Source organism: Mirounga leonina, unplaced genomic scaffold (genome assembly GCF_011800145.1).
Source record: "Mirounga leonina isolate KUSES-001 unplaced genomic scaffold, KU_Mleo_1.0 Mir_176, whole genome shotgun sequence".
In the NCBI taxonomy this organism is placed as follows: domain Eukaryota; kingdom Metazoa; phylum Chordata; class Mammalia; order Carnivora; family Phocidae; genus Mirounga; species Mirounga leonina.
Window position 1 is genome coordinate 3,298,726 of NW_023270454.1, and position 19,596 is coordinate 3,318,321.

Consider the following 19,596-nt stretch of genomic DNA (forward strand, 5'->3'; position numbering starts at 1 on the left):
ATTGGAAAGCAAGGTGATAAATTCTTCCCTTATGAAATTATTGTGTTTAGGGATGTAACACCTTAAAGAATAAGTTAATTACTCTCCTAAGGACAGGGCACTTTTACACTGTAAGAGGAACTCCTAGATATGAATTCCAATCGTCGAGTTTTACATATTGTACAATGTTAGAAGCAAGAGCAACAGGGTTTTTCCTGAGTGGGTGGACCTTCCCCATGCCCTTCAGATCAGCTGCCATAGGTGCCTGCTTACCTCTGAAATTCACTGTGTGGTGAAGGTGGGAGGCAGGCGTTGGGATGATTTATGGAAGATGAAGATCCCCTGGGATCCTAAAATCTCACCCGACCAGATCATCAGTGCTGGTATCTAGACGAGAGTCATGGGCTGTAAGGTGGGATCTGGGAGAGACAGAGTAAGGCACAATTCCGACTCATCACAGCTGATTTCCTCGGAAATGTGCAGACACACCTGTTAGCCCTCAAAGGATGAGCCCCTAACCACCTGCTGGACTTGACAGCCTAAGGGCCGGTGAAGGTCTGAGGCAGTGAGCCATGCTGACACTTAGAGGGGAGAAGAGTTGTGTCTGCAGGGTCCACATGGCAGTCCCACAGGGAGTGGTGACTCCTCAAGACCCACCTCCTCGAAGCAGCCAGCTCCAGCTACTTCTGCCTTCCCGGCTGACCTCCAACACCTTTAGCTGCGCTCCGGAAGCTAGAGGGGGCTGGGCATCATCTCGTGCTTTGAGCATGCCCGGTAGGCCAAGCATATTCCATTCCCTCTCTAGGCCATTTCCAAATAGATGCCAGCCTCAGGAAGGAAGGCAGAACGAAAGCTTATGGGGCAGCTCAACAGGCTCCATCTTTCAGCAGAACATTCTATTAGAAGGTGCCGAGAGGTAGATGTGCTTCGCCTCTGGGGGTCTGGTCATTTTGCTGTGCAAAGATTGTGGTGAGTAATTCCACACTTGTCCCCCCACCCAGGGACATACAAAATTTTCTTACTCTCTGCCTGTTTTATGTATTCATTTGCCCTCATCCCCACCTTCTTCTAAAAGTATGATCTCTGCTTTTATACAGAAACCTGGAAACTACATGGGCTGGTGTTGAAGGTGGGATTCTGTTACAGAAAAAGCTGGATTTTTTAAAAAAATAAACAACTCTTGTTTTTATTGATCACTCATTCTGTATCAATTACCATGTGAAAAGTGCCTTACAGGTATAGACCAATTTAATTCTCTAGACCAGTGCTTCCCAATAGAAACATAATGCGAGCCACATATATGATTTAAATTTTTCTGGTAGCCACATTAAAAAAGTAAAATGAGGGCCACCTGGTTGGCTCAGTGGGTTAAGTGTCTGTCTTCAGCTCAGGTCATGATCCTGGAGTCCCGGGATTGAGCCCTATATCGGGCTCCCTGCTCAACAGAGAGCCTGCTTCTCCCCCTGCCCCTGACCCCACTCGTACTCTCTCACTCTCTCTCTCAAATAAATACATAATATCTTAAAAAAAAGTAAAATGAAATAGGTGAAATTAATGTTAATGATATATTCTATTTAACCCAAATACATCACAAATATCAATCCAGTATGTATTCAATATAAAATTATTAATGAGATACTTCACATTCTTTTCTTGTACTAAGTCTTTGAAATCTGGTGAGTACATTCACAGCACACCTCAATTCGGTCGAGCACATTTGAGGTGCTCGGCAGCCCCACAATATCCCACTTGTGCCTACTGGATGGCACAGCTCCAGGAAACCCTCCGAGAGAGTGTTACCAGCATCCCTACTGCCCCCAGGAAAAACGGAGGGACAGAAAGGCTACGTGGTTTTCCTAAGGTCACATAGCTAAAAGGTGATCAAGGTGGGATTTGCATCCAGGCAGCCAGATACCAGAGCTGATATGTTTATTCACTAATCGTTCTTATCCCTGTGGCTGAGACAAGCGTACTTTGGTATCCCCGTCCTTGCCCAGGGACCAATTTGCTTGAGAAGACTGCTTTGGGTTAAAGCATTTGAGCTTCACTAATAAATGTACCAGGCTCCAAATGATAACAAACAAAAGCAAAGGAAAGCCTGAATTTATAATTTCAATAAAACAAACAGAAGAGCACTGGGTCTCTTACCTAATCATAAACAAATATGGTAAATTTTCCCTTTACCTTTCTGGACTTTTTTTTTTTTAAAGATTTTATTTATTTATTTGACAGAGAAAGAGAGAGCACAAGCAGGGGGAGGGCAGGCAGAGGGAGAGGGAGAAGCAGACTCACCACTGAGCAGGGAGCCTGATGCGGGGCTCGATCCCAGGACCCTGGGATCGTGACCTGAGCCGAAGGCAGATGCTTAGCCGACTGAGCCATCAGGTGCCCCTACCTTTCTGGACATTTGATGACATTTGGATTGATGGAAGACACTTTCCTCCTCCTCACACCTGCTCTATCAGTCCTGGTCAGAAATTTTATTCTGCTAAAGACATTAAAAAAAAAAAATGGTGGAGACATCTGACCAAATGTGGTATCTGCTACCACAGCTGGGGGAGTTTTTGGCAACAAAGAAGATCTATTTTCAGCATTCACCTTTGAAGACCTCCCAGGTCCCAATAAGGGTCCATGCCAGTGAGGAAGCATCACCACCCAACAGGGATATTCCAGGAGCATCCTTACCCAGAACACAGGCCAGCTGGGTCAGCGGAACATTTCTGCAGCTTCGCACACATACCAAAAAGCGAGCTCAACAGGGTTTCAGCAACCCTCTCCAGGCAAGCTGAGGAAAGTTCACAAGGGGGAAGCTCACCTTGGAGAGTATTCTGTTAAAACCTCATCTGACTGAAGTCTAGGAACTACCGTAGCAGATGGTCTTAATTATTCACACAGTTTAGCTCGGGAGTGGGCCATCATCAGAGGGTTCAAGGCAAGATGCCCATGGACTGCAGTATGTGATTAACATGAATGAGAGCCAGTGTGTGTCAGAAAAAAGTTGGCTATGGCTGTGGCTTATCAGAAAGTGGTAAATTACCTCTCCTAATGTTTTCTCACTTGGCTCTCGGCTAAGCAGTTGAGGACATTCTTACTTTAATTCAATCCGCTGGAGGATACAACTTTCACACGATGGATACTAATATAAGCTTGGCTAACAAGAGGCTCTATGCCCCCAGGGGGTATCTGGGAGAGATAGGGAAAGAATTCCTTCACATCACTGGGATTGAACGTACCAGGCATTCCTGACAAACATCAGCCAGACTCAGCTCACCTTCCTCAGGGGCCTTGAGCACTCCCTGCCCACAGTGGCCCACTCAGCCTGCACGTTCTTCCCCCATGAAGAACGGGTTGGATGCACTCCCACCTCTCTGTTGTCAGTAAGCAGCATGGAGTAATAGGTTAGAGGCATGCAAAATAGGCTTCAAATCTCATTTCCACTTCCCAGCTCTGTGACCTCAGGCACACTGAGATTTTCTAAGTCTCTGTATTTCATCTGTAAAACCGAAGCGATATGTACCTAAAAGCAACTTTTTTGAGGGAAAACAAGAAACATCTACTTTTCAGGATTGTTATAAAGATCAAAGATCGTATTTCTTAAGTTCCTGATCCACAGTAGGTGGTCAAAAATACCAGGTAAAGTGTTTGGGTTCAAACAGGTGCAGCCTGCTAGATTCGGGTCAGGCGATTTAAATGCCAACTGCAAGTTGCTAAACTGCATTATGGAAATGGTTGTATTGAATTTTGATCTTCAGATTTTGGGAAACTGGTAACTCCCAGGGATGAGCTTAGGTAGTTCCTCCTGGATCCACCTCTTGGAACAACGCAGTTTAAAACTAGAAATATACATTTGCTCCAAAGAATATGATATGGGAGAAAAGCTTAATTACCTAAATCAATACGTGTCTTCACATGTGCTGTATAAGCTAGGGAGGTGCTACCTTGTGTGAAGTTCAATGGGAAGGTGGGCTCTAGGGAGTCTGCAGTGTCTGCAAATAAGACTTTTATTTATTTATTTATTTTTAAAGATTTTATTTATTTGACAGAGAGAGACAGCCAGAGAGGGAACACAAGCAGGGGGAGTGGGAGAGGGAGAAGCAGGCTTCCGGCGGAGCAGGGAGCCCGACGCGGGGCTTGATCCCAGGACCCCGGGATCATGACCTGAGCCAAAGGCAGACGCTTAACGACTGAGCCACCCAGGCGCCCCTGCAAATAAGACTTTTAAGTGGGGTCTAAGTCATCCAATGCTTCTTGATCTTGCTGGGGCCGGGGACATTGGTCAGAGAGAGAAAAAGAGTTTGTAAACCTGGATCTTGTTCAAGGTTCTCATCTGATCAGAGCTTCTTCAATGGTCTGATAAACATCCTTCTTTGAGGACATCTTTAGCTTCAAAGCATATGTCACCTGAGGAACTTTCCAGTACATTCTAGAAACACTGATTTCTAGGATTCCAAGAGTGGCATTGTTCTCGTAATGGATAAATATTTGAAAATCTTTTACTTAACTTTAACCAAGCAGGGCTCCAAAATACAAAGGAGAAAACGTAAAACTGGAATTTCCAAGGTCTTTTTCTTAGGCTACTATTTTCACAGCTGAATCATTCTGCCTAGCAAAGAATATAAAAGGCCTACTCCAAAGAAATCTGAGTCTCAAGTAGCCTTGGACCCACTCAAATGTTTTTCTTTCCCTAGAAGCAATCCTATCTGAATCACTCCATCATCTACCTGGGAAAAAAAAAAAAAAAAAAGGGTATTCTGTGCTATAGAACTTGCCTGCCTAAAAATATTTTCTGAAAAGTCAAGTGGCTATTGACTTCCCCAGTGTAGCCTTAAACAATTATGACGAGCCATGGCCTCTTATCACTGATGCCTCACTTTGGGGCACCCAGTCAAAAAATGCCCCTTGTGACCAACTGATTCCCAGTCAGTAACAAAGGCACGCACTGATGGGGGTGGGGGACACACTGTAAACATGATTTAGCAGAAAGCACTGCTCTTATGCAAGCTGATCCTCTCAACGGCGCCCCCTCCGCCTGCCCACCAACAGGACTGTCTGGGGCCCTCCGAGAGCAGTCCTCACTCCAGCTTTGCATGACTGGCCCTGTCGTTTCTAGGCCCTTTGTAGGCAGGGAAATGAATGAATCATTCCTCCCAGCCCTGGCTCCGCATCTTGTGCTCTGCAGCTCCCAGGAAGGGGCCTTCCTGCCTCACACGGGGAGCGTCACATAACAAGGGTACCGCTCCCCAGCCAGGAGCAGAGAGCGGCCCACGATGCAAAGGGCACTTGCTTAGTGTTGGCTGACCACTGGAGCACAGAACTCAGCAGAATTCTTTCACCCGGACAGAATGCTCCGCTCAACACCGCTGCCAGATGTCGGCATTCAGATAGGGGGTCAAGGGGTGGGCTGGAGGCCGTCTCCTTCTTCAGACCCTCACCGCCAGGGATTCCTGCTGGATCAGCAGGAGTGATGAATGGTCCTCATTCTCGGCCCAGGGCGCACCGCCGGGAGGCGACCCCAGCTGCGGTCCCGGAGCTGCTTCTGGCCCCACACAGAACACATTCCTTTGTGGAAGAAGGCTGCCTTTGGTGAATGGGGTGTGCTCAGAGAATGAGGGAAGCGCTGGGGGACGGTGGGGCCTTTCTGAACCACCTCAGACAAGAATGCAGACTTTGACACCAGGCTAGGCCAGGGCTGGTCCATTTGGCCCCTGGCCAAAGATTCCACCTCCATCCTATTTCTGGCCCAGGAGCAGGAATGTTCAGGGCACAGGGAAATGGTGACAAGGGGAGCATATGAAGCTGATTTTTTTTTTTTCATCCTCCAGAAAGAGGCCTTTGTCAGGCGTAATTGGTTGTGATCAACTGGGGTTCCCCACAGTCCACCTCTGGCTCTGGGCGGAATCTCATTTTAACCAGGCTCTTTCTTGGGGAGGCTGAAGGTACAATTTCCAACTCTTAAAAAGTGTGCCTAGTAGAGACTCTCGGACTGGATCAGAAATATATATAGTGTCTGCAAGAGATGCATTTTATCTTTATAGCACAGAGCCCATAGAGAGAGGCAGAGAACATCCAAACCCAGTGCTGCCACTTGAAGGCAGCTCTGTTAAAATGGCAGCGGGAACCGTGTGAGGCCAAGAGGCCCCTCGGGTTCACATTAACCAATCCCTAGCCCCTAAAAAAAGGAAGACCACCGGAGAACATACAATAATGGAAAGAACAGGGCGTTGGCCTCTAGAGTGGTCTCAGATCCTGATCTGGCTTCTGCAAACAGAGAAGGGCCTTAAAACCATCTTAGTGAGCTGCACAGGAGGTATTGAGGGCCCAGGACAGTGACTGGCTCATGGCAATGTTCGATGAGTAGTACAATTATATACAATCAGCAAGAACCTGGAAAAAATCCCAAGAGGGGTGTCGCTTCATCCATCAACCACTCTTTTTTTTTTTTTTAAAGATTTTATTTATTTATTTGAGAGAGAATGAGAGACAGAGAGCACGAGAGGGAAGAGGGTCAGAGGGAGAAGCAGACCCCCCAGCTGAGCAGGGAGCCCAATGCGGGACTCGATCCCGGGACTCCAGGATCATGACCTGAGCTGAAGGCAGTTGCTCAATCAACTGAGCCACCCAGGTGCCCGACCCATCAAGCACTCTTTTTTTTTTTTAAGATTTTATTTATTTATTTGACAGAGAGAGAGATAGCGAGAGCAGGAACACAAGCAGGGGGAGTGGGAGAGCAAGAAGCAGGCTTCCTGCCAAGCAGGGAGCCCGATGTGGGACTCGATCCCAGGACCCTGGGATCATGACCTGAGCCGAAGGCAGACGCTTAACGACTGAGCCACCCAGGCGCCCATCCCATCAAGCACTCTTAACATACCACTTGGATAACAGGTTTTAACCATCCTCCCACCTCCCCCCATCTACACACACACTGTTTCCCAGAGCTAAGGATCAGTAGCCAAACTGGTCTGAGTTTCTGCACCCTTTCGAAGGGGAGGAGAACCAAAGCCACAGCCAAAATGGTGTGCAGACGTGGTCAGCAATCCAATCACTGCAAACACCTTGTGTATTTAGGGCAGGAAGTGTCGTGGGGGATGGGACCCAGTGCATGCAAATTCCTGGAGGGTTGGTCCAGGCCCAGACAGGTAGGGCGGACTCGGCAGGGCCAGTAAGAGTATACTGGGCTAGAGGGAATATACAAACCAGTTTCTCGAAGAGATGGCCCCTCAAAAGTGGCCAAGCAGGCACCCCCTACTTAGCTTCCCTCATGCCTCAGGTAGGGCGAGTCCCAGCAGGACTCACTCTTGGCTTTGTCCACTTTCTGTGGTCTCCGCTAGCTTCCAGGCCAGGCTCTCATTCAAGTGATACCACCTCAGCCTTCAAGGATCAACTGTTCAGGCCTGAGCCCATCAGGTGAGAATCAGACCCTGCGGGGCCAGCAAGGGACGGTGCAGCCAGCACACAGACCGCAGCCGCATCTTCGGCTTGTCTGGAAAGGTCTGGCTACACAGAGGAGCGGGCAGGAGCGCTGTTCTCAAGTTTGTTAAGAGCCTGTGATCCGGGATTCTGCTGTCCACAGAAGCCCTGGCTCCCTTCCAGAAGCCCAGTGAGTAATAGCCACAGGCCCCAACCGCCACATCACCAAAGCTGGCTGGGCTCAGCTCAGCTGCACAAGGCCAGCTGGGACTGTGTCACTGATCATCATTCCTGGACGTAATGGCATCTGCAGAGTCGTGGCATATACACACCCACCTACCAGTTCTTGCCCTTCCCGAGGAAGGCAGACTTCCTCAGCTACCTTTGGACCTGATTAGTGTCCATCATGCTGATCACAAGTCTTTTCTGGGCCTCCTTCTGGGAATGATTCTAATATTCTCACTGCATTTCCAAGCATGGCATGGCTCCCACTGGTGGCTACAGGATGCCCCCACTCTCTCTGGCATGGCACGCACCCATACCCTGAGCTCTCGCCACACTGACTGAGGGCATGTGGTTCCCAGAAGACACCTGCTTCCACACTTCCCTGCCACTTGCTGTTCCCTGTTCTAGAACACCACATATCCACCTCCTGAACAACTATTACTCTTTGTTTAGGAATCTATCCACATGTGTATATAAAAAAAAAATCTTAAGGAACCTACTAAAAGGCTATTAGAACTGAGTTCAACAAGGTTACAGGACACAAGATCAATATGCACAAGTTAACTGTTTCTATTCACTTTCAAAGAACAATACAAAAATGAAATTACAAAACTAATTCCATTTACAATAGCATCAAAAAGAATAAAATATTTAGAAATAAATTTAACCAAAGGCATGCAAAATTTATCCTCAGAAAACTACAAAACATTGTTGAAAGAAATTAAAGATCTAAATAAATGGAAAAACATCCCCATGTTCATGGATTGGAAAACTTAATGTCTGTCATTAAGATGAGAATACAAATTGATCTACAGATTCATCAAAATCCCTATTAGTATCCCAAATGTCCTTTTCATGGAAATTTAAAAGCTGATTCTAAAATTTATGTGGAATTTTAAGGGATCCAGAATAGCCGAGACAATTCTGAGAAAGAACAAAGTGGGAAGTCTCATACTTCCCAATTTCAAAAGGTAATACAAAGCAACAGTGATCAAGACAGTGTGGTACTGGCACAGGACAGACCTATAGATCAATGGAATAGAACTGAGAGTCTAGTAATAAACTCATATATTTATGATTAATTCATTTGGACAAGGGTACCAAGAACATTCAATGGGGAAGAATAGTCTGTAAAAAGAATGGTGCTGGAATAACTGGATAGCCACATGGAAGAGAAAGAAGTTGGGGGGGCACCTGGGCGGCTTAGTTGGTTAAGCATCTGCCTTTGGCTCAGGTCATGATCCCAGGGCCCTGGGATCAAGTCCTACATCCCAGGGTCCTGGGATCGAGTCCCGCATCGGGCTCCTTACTCAGCGGGAGCCTGCTTCTCCCTCTGCCTGCCGCTCCCCCTGCTTGTGCTCTCTCTCTCTGACAAATAAATAAATAAAATCTTTTAAAATAACTAACTAAATAAATAAATAAAATCTTTTAAAAAAGAGAGAGAGATGGGGCACCTGGGCAGCTCAGTCCATTAAGCATCTGCCTTCGGTTCAGGTCATGATCCCAGGGTCCTGGGATCAAGCCCTGCATCGGGTTCCCTGCTCAGCGGGGAGCCTGCTTCTCCCTCTGATGCTCCCCCTGCTTGTGCTTGCTCTCTGTCTCTCTCTCTCCCTCTCTTTCTCTCCCCCCGCCCCCCCGGTCAAATAAAAAATAAAATCTTTAAAAATAAGAGAGAAAGAAGTTGGACTCCTCCTTCACACTATTTACAAAAATTAATTCAAAATGGATCAAACACCTATATATAAAAGCTGAACTATAAACCTAGTAGAAAACATAGGGGTAAATCTTCATGACTTTGGGTTTGGCAATGGTTTCTTAAATATGACACCAAAAGCACAGGCAACAAATTAAAAACGTATATATTGGGGCGCCTGGGTGGCTCAGTTGGTTAAGCGACTGCCTTCGGCTCAGGTCATGATCCTGGAGTCCCGGGATCGAGTCCCGCATCGGGCTCCCTGCTCGGCGGGGAGTCTGCTTCTCCCTCTGACCCTCCTCCCTCTCCTGCTCTCTGTCTCTCATTCTCTCTCTCTCAAATAAATAAATAAAATCTTTAAAAAAAATGTATATATTGTACTTCATCAAAATTTAAAACTTCTGTGCATCAAAAGGCACTACTAAGATGTTTCATGAACCAGGGCAGCAGTAGTAGTGGTAGAAAAAGGCATATTGATCAAGTATTTGTTGTACTGTTTGCGTGTCTGTCTCCCTTTCAAGACTGTGAACCCTCTGGAGAGCACATAATCTCGATCTCCTGGGTCCATTATAGAATAAATGCTGAGTAAATGTGAAATGAACTGAAAAACAAAGAGACACTATCAGGAAGGTGAAAAGACGATGCACAAAATGGGAGAAAATATTTGTAAATCATATTTCTGAAAGGGCTATAGTATCCAGAACATATAAAAACTCCTATAATGCAATAAGAATAAGATAAGCAGCCCAATTTAAAAATGGGCACAGGACTTGAACAGACATTTCCCTAAAGAAGACATGCAAATGCTTGGGGCGCCTGGGTGGCTCAGTTGGTTAAGCGACTGCTTTCAGCTCAGGTCATGATCCTGGAGTCCCTGGATCGAGTCCCGCATCGGGCTCCCTGCTCGGCAGGGAGTCTGCTTCTCCCTCTGACCCGCTTCCCTCTCGTGCTCTCTCTCATTCTCTCTCTCAAATAAATAAATAAAATCTTAAAAAAAAAAAAAAAAAGAAGACATGCAAATGCTCAATGACACCTGAAAAGATGTTCAACATCATTAGTCACCAGGGAAAACACAAATCAAAACTTTAATGAAATACCACTTTGCACACACTAGGATGGCTAGGATTTTTTTTAAGCGGGGGAAAAAGTAGGTGTTGGTGAAGATGCGGAGAAATTGGAACCTCCATACTTTGCTCGTGGGAATGTAAAATGGTGCAGCCGTTTTGGAAAACAGTTTGGCAATTCCTCAAAAAGATAAACATAGAATTGCCACATGACCCAGCAATTCCACTCCTATTTATATAGCCAAGAGAACTGAAAACAGATGTTCAAACAAAAACTTGTATACAAATGTTCATAGCAGCACTATTTGTAATAGCCAAAAGGTGGAAACAACCACCGTCCATCAATAGTGAATGGACAGGGGCGCCTGGGTGGCTCAGTTATTAAGCGTCTGCCTTCGGCTCAGGTCATGATCCCAGGGTCCTGGGATCGAGCCCCGCATGGGGCTCCCTGCTCTGCAGGAAGCCTGCTTCTCCCCTTCTACTCCCCCTGCTTGTGTTCCCTCTCTTGCTGTGTCTCTCTGTCAAATAAATAAATAAAAATCTTTAAAAAAAATAGTAAATGGATAAACAAAACGGGGTCTATCCATACAATGAATGGTCCATTATTTGGCCATAAAAAGGTATTAAGTATGAACACATGCCACAACAGAAATAAGGCTTGAAAACATTATGTGAAGTAAAAGAAGCCATATATATGATTCCATTTATATGAAATATCCAGAATTGGCACATACAGGCAGAAAGTAGACTAGCAGGAGTAGAGGTAGGGAGCAGGGGAGGGGAGTGAGGGAGGGGAGTGGGAGGAGAAGCAGGGGATAGGTGAAGGGCACAGATACCTCTTTCTGGCAATGAGATGCTCTAAAATTGACCGTGGTGATGGGTGCACATATCTGTGAAAACACTAACATCCACTGACCTGAACACTTTAAATGGGGGAAGTGTCGGGTCTGTGAATTACATCTCAAATTATGCTGTTAAAAAAAATCAACTTAAATGACACTTCATGTTAGTAGTATGTATTTATGAAGCATCTGCTGCATGACAAATGCTGTTAGGCGTTGGGAATTCAAAGATGTATCTGACGTGGGTTCTGCCCTCAAGGAGTTCACACTATACTTAGGCAATAATTGTGCAGGAAAAAGCACAGAAACGAAACAGGGAGGCGCTGCTCACAGGTGGGGATGAGGAGCGGGAAAGGCTCAGACAGCTGACACTGCGCAGGTTCTGGAGGAAAGTTTTGAGTTTGACAAGACTGGGGGTGGGGAGATCATTCCAGGCAGCAGGCAGAGCAGGTCTGAAATCACGCAGGGTATTTTGGGGAGCCGTGTGTGGTTCCAGTTACCAGATGAAAAGTAGAAGCGCTGGGTGTGGTGAGAAGTGCAAGAGGTGAGGGTGGAGAAGTAAGCAGAGGGCCAGCCAAGATGGAACTTGAACGTCATGCTAAGAAATGCCGAATTTTCCTTTCGGGAAGAACGGCAAGCGGGAGGGCGATGGGGGGCAGATCTGTGACCTAGAGCACTAGTCAGCAAACTGCAGCCCACGGGCCAAATCTATAAATAGTTTTTGGAAATAAAATGTTATTGGAACACAGCCATAATGATTTACTTGTTATCTGTGGCTGTTCTCCCACTAAAATAGCAGGCTTGACCAACAAGCAACACAGCACAAATGGACTGTAAAGTCTAAAATATTTGCTGTCCATCCCTAGAGAAAAAGGTTACCACCCCCTGCCCTTGAAAGGTCACTGGGGTTATTGCATGAAAGATGGTTTCGCATGGGTTAAGACCAAGGGAAAGGAGGCCAATGAGGAGACCAGCAACTCTCCTGATGTTGGGTAATGTTATGATGGTGTAACTGATGGCACAGGGGGTTGGTTGGGGGCTGGAGGGACGGGCACGGCTTTGTGGGGAAGGAAAAACACCTGGAGAGTATCAATTCAAGAAAATCAACAGTGCCTGATTTTCTGAAAAGGATTAGAGACCAATGTGTAAATTTTAGGGGGTTTTTTTTTTCATCATTAAAATAGTCTCTAAACATCATTTTTAGTAGAACGCTCTCAAACAGAGCACCTGAATTCAAGGCAGCTTAAAAGTATTTTATTTATTTTTTTAAGTAATCTCTACACCCACCGTGGGGCTTGAACTCATGACCCGGCTATCGAGAGTCAATGCTCTACTAACTGAGCCAGTCAGGTACCCCCAGCTTAAAAGTCTTTTAAAAAATTATTCTTACCCTTTGGTTATGGGCATGCTAGAGGAATTCTAGGTCACCAGATGGATAGTCTTCCCCTTTTCATGTGTTGCAACAAGCCCAAACTCCACAGATTCTTTGGCTGTGCTCTGAGGCTGCTGTTGGCACTAGGCGGGCACCAAGGGGTTGGCTGCCAGCCATCAGAATATTATTCTTGACAGACGATTTCATTTTAAATACACACGTCAAATATCATGCCTTATTCATCGTGGTGTCTCCTACGGTGGCTGGCAGAGTGTCTGGTACATAGAAGGCCACTAATAAACCAATTTAGTTAAGAGAGAGAGGACTGGGTCAGCAGGGAAGGAGGAAGGAAGGAAAGGAAGAAAGGAAGGCAGGACATGGCCACATGATTTTCCCTCCAGGCTTAAAACTCCGGCTCCAGTGGCAGCTGATAAAAGGGCAGTTCTCTAGGTGGGTGTGAGCCCCCTTCTTCCAGGAAAAGCCTGGGCGGACTATCCTTAATGGTCATGTGTTAACACAGCTGCAACTGCAAACCCCAAATATGCAGTACTATCTTCCCCTAAGCAAAGAAGTTGCTTAAATCTCAAAACCCATCTTGGGGCCTTTTACATTATAAACTGTGTTTTTCAAACATCTCTTCCAAACTGCCTCATGGTAGAGAAAATGAGCAAGCAATCCCCAGCTCCTGAGGTGTAGTTGAAGGAGGGGAATGCCGGGCATGTAATTGACATGTAATTGACATCTCCTGCCTCCCTGTAAATCCCTGCACTCTGGGTAACCTTCAACTCTTGATCTAGGTGGTAGTTAATAAGGGTATGTTCATTTTGTAAAAATTCATCCAGAACAAGTATTTGTACACCCGTGTTCATAGCAGCATTATTTCCAATAACCAAAAGTGGAAGCAACTCAAGTGTCCATTGATGGATGAATGAATAAACAAAATGTGGTCTATCCATACAATGGCATATTATTCCCTTAAGAAGGTAATTCTGACACATGCTACAACGTGGATGAATCTTGAGGATACACATGTTAGGTGAAATAAGCCAGTCACCAAAAGACCAAGTACCATATGATTCCACTTATACGAGGTACCTAGAGTTGTCAAATTTAGAAAGACAGAAAGTAGAATGATGGTTGTCAGGGTCTGGGAGGTGAGGGAATAGGGAGTTAGTGTTTAATAGGGACAAAGTTTCAGTTTGGGAAGATGAAAAAGTCGAATGTACTTAATGCCACTGAATTGTACACTTAAAAATGGTTAAAATGGTGAGTTTTAAGTTATGTCTATTTTACCACAATAAGAACAAAAGTTTACACATATGTATGCTTAGGATTGGTGCCATTTTACCTATATATGCTATTCTCGGGGAGGGGGAGGAGTTGACTTTAAGAATGTACTCCATTTTATATTTGTATTTGATTTAGAAAGATATTTAGGAAAGGATATTGGTATTTGAATTAGAAATTTAAGAAAAGATCTTACTAGATCTTTGGGTCATGCTGGCACTCTGGAAAGATACCTATCTCATTGCTGCAGTGGTGCCCCAGGACAAGGCTGGGGTGGGGGCGGGGGAGTTCATGGATCCAAGTTCAAGGACAGTGTAAAGAAACTGAGCAAAGTAAGTTGTTCACAAGTCATCGCCGTTAAATTCTGTTCTCATAAATCGTGTGCTTTATAGGCAAGCAGCATGGTTTTCCACACAAGCATTGTGTTGGGGATGCATCAAGGAGGACATATGGTAGTTTGCACAAAACCTCCATGGGACTAGCTGTGTCTGCTTATGTAACAGAGATTCTGACAATGAAAAAAACTAAAAAAATGTGTCATCATTCACCCATGATATTATAACACCAAGTTAAAAATACTCCAAACAAAGGGATCAAAAGCCTTGGGCAAGAAGAAATTAGCTGTGACCCTAATTACCTCCTCACTCTCTGCTGAGCCCACTCTTACTCTGCACCCATCCTTGCCACATGAAACTTGCCTGGGTATGCTGTTCCTGCCAAGAGAAGTGTGAAAAGATTTTTCTGAAATCTGGACGGAAATCTTATCTAAACTGTCACCCTCATGCTTTATCCCCCTCGAAAGGATGGTCCTGGTGCCTGAAGGCTTCTCAGACACAGGTGGCGAGGGGGACGACCAGCCCGCACACCTGGCCAACTTGTGTTCCCCGCCAGGCATGCGCCATGCCCAACAGCAGGATCACTGCTAGAATCGCTAACACAAGAAGATCTGAACTCACTTCAGACTGGACATGGCTGCGGGACAGAAGCGACCCAGCGTGTCCTGCAGATGCTCATCTGCAGAATCTGCTTGGCCCTTCCTTCTCTGGCCCACGCTTGCTAGTCCCGCTGGTTCTGTGGGCCTGGAGCAGGGCAGGGTGCGGCCACTTCATCTGAGGCCTCAAGACCCAGCCAAGGTCCGCAGCGCAGCTGAGTCCGTGTGACATGGCCACGCGGACGGATGGCCAAGACCCTTCCCCAGAGGGAAATAAAACAGTCGTCATCACAAGTTGTTCCGAATCCAGGCAGCCCTGGGAGCAGGGAACTATACCTCCCAATGCTCCCGAAGCTGTCAAAGGAAGGAAGCAACTTGCCACCACGGACATGCAATCACCGAGAAACTATATCCCCACGGAGCCTGCCTATCAGCAAAGGGGAAGAGAACTGGTGGTTCCCAGAAGACAGTGTGACTCCAGGTCAATGCAGTGCCCTGATGAGTCCCTACAGTGGAATAATGGGATTGAAGCAGCCAGTTTCACTGTCCCTGACTGGCTGTTTTATGGAAGATCTGCTCATCCAATGTCTATTTCAGGGCAATGAACATACGAGCGGAAAATCTAGGGGTGAAGACGTAAGAGATTCCATTTTCCCACATGGCCAGCCAAGGAAGGAGAATTCCAATTCATGAGCCTTAGTAGTAAGATGTAAAAAGGATCTATCACCCGACTTCAAAGCAAATAAACACAAGTAACGAAAAGGCTAAAAGTACAAAATTCTGGTGTTCTGTATCCCCAGCGGACAGCGGCAGAATAAACAAAGTTGTCCGTGAATGAAGGACTTCAGAGGGAAGCCTCTTCTCCGTCATCGGAGTTAGGAATCTCCGACAAAAGATTCCAGCTGCCAGAATACTCAGGCAGCACTCCAGGAGGGGCAACTGTTCTCAATGAGATTTCTTTCTGGGGCCTTGGTCTTGTCCAGGAATTACAGCTATAGTCTTTTCACTCGTCCCACTCCCAGATCCAGGAGCCCGAGAATGGCAGGGGAATGCTTCCTAGTTCAGAGAGGGCCACCTCGAGTCCTCAAGAGGGACATTGTTTTCCTACAATTTCATAACAAGCTGGGAAATAAACCCAGGCTTCCTGACTTTGCGGCTGATTTACCTCAAGTGCCAAATGGCCAATTACTCAATATTTACACAGGGATTTCTGACAGCAGGTGCTTAGGAAGTGATCAGCTCAGGATGAAGCCAGAGCCAAAATGAACGCTTTGAGAACAGCTGATAGTCCAGGAGCGGCACTGAGAAACAGAACCACCGCCGCCCAGAAAGGAGGAGGCTGGGTCAGGTCCTGGCTCCACCAATCGCCAGCTATGCCACCTGGACAGCTTATCTCTTTGCCAGTTTACTCAGGCGTAAAATGAATTCAGGACCCATCTCACTCTTTAGTGGGGCGTCATAATGACCAAATGACACAGTGGAAAGAAACATAGTTTGAAAGGAATAACATATGATATAAACATAGATTATAAAAACCAACAGAACTCAGATCACCTTTACAAAGGCATTTGGGGGAAAACTGGGAAATTTTTGCATATGAGTTGGGTATTAGATGATAGTAAAGAATCATTGTTAATTTTCTTAGGTGTAATAATGGCATCACGGTTATTTAATATTTTTCAAGATCACACTGAAATACACAGGGATGGAATGATTATCAAATCTGAAATCTGGCATTTGCTTTAAAATACTTCAATGAGAGAAGAAAGAGCAAAGGGATAGTTACAAGCAAGTGTGGCAAAATATTGATAATCTGAAGCTGGGTGAGAAGATATGGGGGCCTTCTCTCTACTTCCGTGCATATTTGAAATTTTTCAGAATATAAAATAATTTTTAAATACACACTGCAGAACCTGGGTGGACATCACAAAGCTTCACCGATGGCCATCCCCAGAGCACAGAAAATCTGTTTCCCTCACAAGAAAGACCCTTCCACACTGGTCATCCAGAGGTCAGATGACAAGGACGTGGCAAAAGGCCAGGAGAAGCCAGGCCAGGAACCCAGCTGGAAAGGAGACACACAGAAGCCTCTTTGCAGAATTTTCCTGTCTGCCATGCATCAAAATGTCAGCCAACCTGTAATGTCAAGTGCATACTTTGTCTTCAGACCTAAGTTTCATATTCACTTAGACCAAGTCACTTTTTAATACAAAGTCACAGGGAGACCAACAGATTCATGCGTACACACACCACTGAGACTGGGTCTTCTTGGGCCCCCAAGAGCTCCAGGGGCCCATGGGGCATACACTTTGCCATGGGTTTGATGGTCCTTCCCAAGGCAGATACTAGGGACCAGGCAGGAGAACAGGACAAAAGGAAGAGGGAGACGAGTGAATGATTTAGCTGAGGCAGGGTCCAGTGAGTCACTCACTCATCTGGGCACTGACCAAGGAAATGAACACTTTGCCTTCCTCTTAAGCCCCATCCCTGACCATTTTAAGTACAGAATACACCATAAATAACTAAATAATTCCAGCAAGGGTGACAAATGGGCTCTGGGGATTCCTGGACAGACAGGCTCGCGGTGGCATAAGGGAGGAGCTGGAGTAAGGGAAGGGGTTTCGAGGCCCCACACTGATCAACTCAGGGGCCTTGAGCTTCAGTGCTTTTCCTTCTCTTCAAAAAGAAACGATTGGACTGCTTTTAAGAACTCGGCAGTTCAAAGATTTTAGGGGGCGAAATTAATTTGGGGCATGTTTCTGACTTTCATGCACATCGTTCTTCTCACCTGGACCTGAGGTTTCCAAGCATCCTGAGTAGTTCAGTGCCCCCGCCCCCACCCCGCCAGTTCCGCCGCGTCCCCTCACCCTACCCGCGCTGGTTTTTTTGGTGGTCTCCGCTTGTTTCTTCCAGTCATTTCTATTCCGGCGCTGATTTCTGACACCTCCAGCAGGCTGCTACATTAGAAGGCTCCCAAATTTGGGGTTGGGAGGAGTGTGTGCAGAGCGCAGTGGCCAAAGCGCCTGCGTAAAAACTGCAGGCACTGAGGACCGCCGGAGTATCCGCACTAGACTAAGATTTGCTCTACCCCCGAGGCGACCCTGCATGCACGACTCGCGGGGTAGCTTGTGCTGGTTCTTTCCTACTCCAGGGCCTCTCTGTGGCAACGGCGGGAGAGGTTGCCTGGTCCCGGGACGAGCCAGGGCGACGTGGGAGGGAATACCTCGCGCGCGGATCGCGCCGGTCCTCGCACCGGACTCGGCTCTCCGGCGCTCAGCCGAGCCTTTCCAGCAGGCTGGGGAGAAGGCCCAATTCCGAGGCAGTGGGCACTAGAGCACCCAGGCACAGCCCCGATGGCCCCCACCCACTCTGCCCCAGCCCGGTGCGCTCCGTATCCCCAAAGCCGCAGCACCGGAGACATATTCCAGGGCGCCCCCCGCTCCCCGCGCGCGCTCCACCTCCTCAAAAGCCCTAACTCCGCGTATCCCTGGCCCCCCCGCCTCACCCTCCTAGGCACCTAGAGCGCCAGAGCCTCGACTAGCTCCGTCCTGCCGGGTCGCGGGCGCCCCCAACAAGCAAGGAACCGAGCGCCCTGCTCTCCGGGGCGCGCCAGCTGCATGGCCTCGTCTGGCTCAGGAGAGGTGGGGCTGGGCGGGTCGGCCCGAGTCGGAAAGGGCACCCCGTCAGCCTGCGGGTCCTAGCATCTCTCCGAGCAAGTAGCCCTCGCTCGGAGTGTCCGCCGCACAGGTCCCGGGAACCCCGAGCACCGCCGAGAGGCAGCTCCGCAGGGAGTGGAGCCTGGAGACCCCACCGGGACGCTCCCGCTTCCCTGCCTACCGCCGCGGGGAGGGGAGGGGAGGGGCAGGGGCGCTCTTACTTGGCAGCAGGGCAGCAGGGGCCAGCACTTCCCACGGTGGTCCCTCTCCGCGCCCGTCGCCGCTGACCCCCTTTCCTGAGCAGAGGGGGCGAGCCGACGTCTCAGGCCGCTGGAGAAAGCGGGCTGCACGTTGTGGCCGCCGCAGGCTGGAGTCGCTCCTTTACGCTTTTCCCGGTGCTTTTAATGAGAGTCGGAAGGCAAACCCCTCCCCGGACCCACCCCCTTCCCGGGAGGCGGCCACGGCAGCAGGCCCGGCCTCCAGCCCCTTTTGTTGTAATTCGAGAGCTGCCCTTCCCGGGGCCGGAGCGGGCTGTGCCGGGGAGGCTGCGCGCCAGAGGGGCAGCCCTTCCCAGGCTCCTCGCGCCCAGGTTTCCGGAGCCCGAGAAGCTAGGGAGGGGGCCTTTCCTCAGGGAGATTCCTCTACCCCCCCCCGCCCAATAGCTCCCGGAATTTAACTCGTCGATGCCCTTATTCACCAGCATTAGGGGCCGCGCCTGATCGTCTTGGTCTCCGGGGAACTCAATGCGGCCTGGCGCATAATAGACGCTCAATAAAAACTGATCAATGAAGGAGTTCAGAAACTTTCATCCATCTCGCCTGGGTTTCTCGAGGAAAGCAGATTCTGCACGTGAAAACACAGCCCCCTTTCTTCCAGCGGGTCTTATCTATGGCCTTTGACAAGCCTCCCTCTCTGAGGATTGGTTTTCTCCTTTGTAATTAAAGACTTTGGATTCAATGACCTCTAAGGTCCATCCCTGCAGGGCAGGGCCAGGATTAACAAGCTCTGTGCTCAGGGAACCGAACAGGGCACAGCTAAGGGGTGCATATTGTGCAGAGGGACATTCCATTACTGGCTCTGAGGCTCACACTGGGGGAAAAGTGAAGGGCGCCTTACAAGTTGGGGGACCCCTCTGTGCGG

General features: G+C 47.8%; 1 protein-coding gene across 8 annotated transcripts in view; it reads right to left on the reverse strand.

Annotated features, from left to right (window-relative positions):
• The window catches only part of LOXL2 (lysyl oxidase like 2), an 85,459-nt gene extending 66,619 nt beyond the window's left edge, over nucleotides 1–18,840 (reverse strand). For 2 of the 8 annotated variants that reach the window (XM_035022572.1, XM_035022571.1), the window contains exon 1: nucleotides 253–398. The gene's annotated coding sequence lies outside the window, so the exon portion shown is untranslated. Of the gene's footprint in view, nucleotides 1–252; nucleotides 678–2,664; nucleotides 4,033–18,677 lie in introns of those variants that run through there. The other 6 variants (XM_035022569.1, XM_035022566.1, XM_035022568.1 and 3 more) reach the window with 6 other exon arrangements.
• Between the last annotated feature and the right edge of the window lie 756 nt (nucleotides 18,841–19,596).